Source organism: Notamacropus eugenii, chromosome 1 (assembly GCF_028372415.1).
Source record: "Notamacropus eugenii isolate mMacEug1 chromosome 1, mMacEug1.pri_v2, whole genome shotgun sequence".
Lineage (NCBI taxonomy): Eukaryota > Metazoa > Chordata > Mammalia > Diprotodontia > Macropodidae > Notamacropus > Notamacropus eugenii.
Window position 1 is genome coordinate 719,318,663 of NC_092872.1, and position 3,356 is coordinate 719,322,018.

A 3,356-nucleotide genomic window follows, 5' to 3' on the forward strand; every position below is an offset into this window, starting at 1 on the left:
TCATGGAAGACTTCCCAGGTTTTTCTGAAAACATAACCTTCATCATTTCTTATAACATAGTGTAATTCCATCACAGTCGTATACCAAAACTTGTTCAGCCATTCCCCAGTTGATGGACTTCCCCTCAATTTCCAAATATTTGCCACCACAAAAAGAGCTGCTGTAAATATTTTTGCACAAATAGGGCCCTTTTCTCTTTGCTCTGTTTAGAGTACAGACCTAGTAGTGGTATTGCTGGTTCAAAGAGTATGTAGAATTTTACATCCTTTTGGGTATAGTTTCAAATTGTTCTCAAGAATGATCCAACTAGTTTGTAATTCCACCAACAGTGCATTAATATCACAAAGTTTTCTACAAAGATTTTGCAGATTAATTTTATGCATATCCTATGAGGAATAGAGGGGAATGGAAATTTTTTTCTTAATTCAGTGAAGGGGTGACTGAGTCACAGAGAGCTTGGTTTCCTACTCAGTATCATGCAGAATTAAGGGAGAATTTCTGTGAATTTGACTCATGTCAACTAATTCTCTTTCCTGGAGTCCTGTCTGTCCTCAGAACTCACTAGAAGAGGTGCCTTAGAACCCAGGTCTTAGGCACTAATATCTATCTGTGGTTCTTCCCTTTGATTTTAGGTAAAGGTAGATTTGTTCTTGGTTAGGTTTTGACTTCTTCCTCTGTAGAGGACCATAGAACTGATGCCTAGTTTGAGTGCTTGCCATTCTGTCTTGGTGAGTTTAGGAAATGCAAGATAAGATTGATCTCCTGCTTGATATAGTTCTCCTTCCCCAAGTTTTAGCTTCTCAAGACTTTCATGAAAAAGTGAGATGGCAAAGAGAATGACCTTAGAATGCCTAACAGCCTTGTCCTGCATGAGTTATTTTCTTTTTTGTCTCCTGAAATGCAGCCTCCTTCCTAAAAATATGGTCGCATTTCTTTCATTTCCCTTTTTCTTTCTTCAGACAAATCATACTCAGGGACTTCAACATGAATTGTTCTTTTTTAGAAGACTTAGACCATCCTTATGTTTGATGTAGGTCTGATATATTTTTTTCAGTCAGTATCTATGTTTTTCTTTCTCCTACCTTGTCCCTTTCAATGTCCTTCTCCATTGGAGAAAAAAGTAAAGCAGAATTCTTGTAACTAGCATGAGAAATCAAGCAAAACAAATAACTATTTTGGGTCTCATTCTACATACTTAGTCCTTCATGCCCCCTGTCAGGAGTTGGATAGCATTTTTTATCAGTAAATTCTCTGGTATCATATTTTAAGTTGGAATGTATCTTAAGAATCATGTAAACCAAATGTGATGTATGAGTTATGTGAGGTACAAAGAAGTGATGTGTCTCATTCAAACAAGCAATAAACATTTGTTAAGTACCAATTATGTACCAGGCATTGTGCTAAGGGCACAAAAAGGGACAAAAGATGAACTCTCTGACCTCAAGGAGCTCACAGTCTATTGTGGGAGGGAGAAACAACAAGTAAATATGTATGTTCAACCAAGATCTCTGCAAGACAAATAGGAAATAATTAAAAGAGGGAAGGCACTAGAATCAAGAGGGGTTGGGGAAAGCTTCCAGTGGAAGAGAGTTTTAGTTGGTACTGAAAGGAAGCCAGAGAGATCAGTAGTTGGAGCAAGAAGGGAAAGCATTTCAAACATAGTGGACAGCCAAAGAAAATGTCCAGAGCTGAGAGATGAGTGTCTTCTTTGTAGAACAGTCAGGAGGCCACTGTTCCTGGATCAAGGAATCTGTGGATCAAAGAGTAAAGCATAAGAACACTGAAAAGATAGGAGGTGACACACTTCTCCCCAGGACTTCTATCCTTGGGATACGACCATGCCGCGCGGAAGCAGGAGCCGGACATCCCAGGTGGCCCCCCCGGCCAGTCGGGCACCCCCAATGAGAGCTGCCCCAGCACCAGCAGCTCATCCTCCAGCAGCAGTACCACCATCTGCAGTTGCTCCTCCTGCTGCTGCACCCAGGCAGCCCGGTTTGATGGCCCAGATGGCTACCACTGCAGCAGGAGTGGCAGTGGGCTCAGCTGTGGGCCACACCATTGGTCATGCCATTACCGGTGGCTTTGGTGGTGGGAGCAGTGCTGAGCCTGCAAGGCCTGATATCACCTACCAGGAGCCTCAGGGAGCCCAGCCCGCATACCAACAGCAGCAGCAGCAGTTTGGTCCCTGCCACTACGAGATGAAGCAGTTCTTAGAGTGTGCCCAGAACCAGGGCAACCTCAAACTGTGCGAGGCTTTAGCGAGGTGTTAAAGCAGTGCTGGTTTGCAAATGGATTAGCCTAATTGAGACCTCCAAAAGGAAGAAATGGAAGCATCACCTCTGAAGACCAATCTAATTGAACATAATTCATATTTAGTAGTGAAGTGATAAAGAAAGCTGAGACCACCAGTATTTTGTTTCTTTGTCTATTTGTTACTAATATCCTTTTGTTTCAGAACAACCTTCGAGGGGGAGAAAGGTATTCCCATTGTGGCGATCACATGAGATTATATAAAATGTTGGCATGAGGCAAATGCTTGTGTGGTCTCTCATCAAAGTGAATGATTGTGATGTAAACTCTTAGCAAAAAGAGTATCTTAAGTTCTGGCTAGTTATTAAAATAAAGTTTATTTCCTCCTGGAAAAAAAAAAAGGTAGGAGGTGACTGGGTTATGAAAGGCTTTGAAAGCCAAACAGAACATCTTCTATTAGTTCCTAGAGGTGAAAAGGAGCCATGGGAGTTTATTGAGTGGAGGATGGTGGGGAGTGATATGATCAGACTGTTTTTTTTTTTAAGTAATTACTTTTGTAAAGTAGTTTTAGGGAAATTACTTTACAAAACTGTTACAAAATAAATCCACCCACAACATCTACTCTATAATTTTGTATATTTTATATCAGTGTGTACTCTTCTTACAAGTTGTTCTTCTTGTTACAATGTAAGTTCTTTGAAGGCAGGGACTTCTTCTTTTGCCTGATCTGCCCACCCATTCCAATGTGCCATTGGGAACTCTCACTGCAAAACTATCAGATTTTTCATTTAAAAACTCTTCTGGCTCCTTCTATCTTTTGGTAGTCATTGAGACCTTGTGCCCTCTGAGTGACACTGCACTCTTATCACCACACCACATAACTGCCTCTGCTGCATTTAACACTATTTATTACCACATCCTCTTAGATACGCTCTTCTTTGGATGTTCATGGCACTGCTCTCTCTTGGGTCTCCTGTTTGTTGGTGTCTCTCTTTCATTGTCTCCTTTGCTGGGTCTTCATCGATGCCACAGCCATTCAGTACAGATTTTTTCACAAGGCTCTGTCTGTTCTCTCCAGACTTGTTCACTTAGTGATTTTATCAGCA

General features: G+C 41.2%; 1 pseudogene; it reads left to right on the plus strand.

Annotated features, from left to right (window-relative positions):
• The first annotated feature begins 1,807 nt into the window (after window positions 1-1,807).
• On the plus strand, window positions 1,808-2,651 carry LOC140528573 (coiled-coil-helix-coiled-coil-helix domain-containing protein 2 pseudogene; annotated as a pseudogene).
• The last annotated feature ends 705 nt before the right edge of the window (window positions 2,652-3,356 follow it).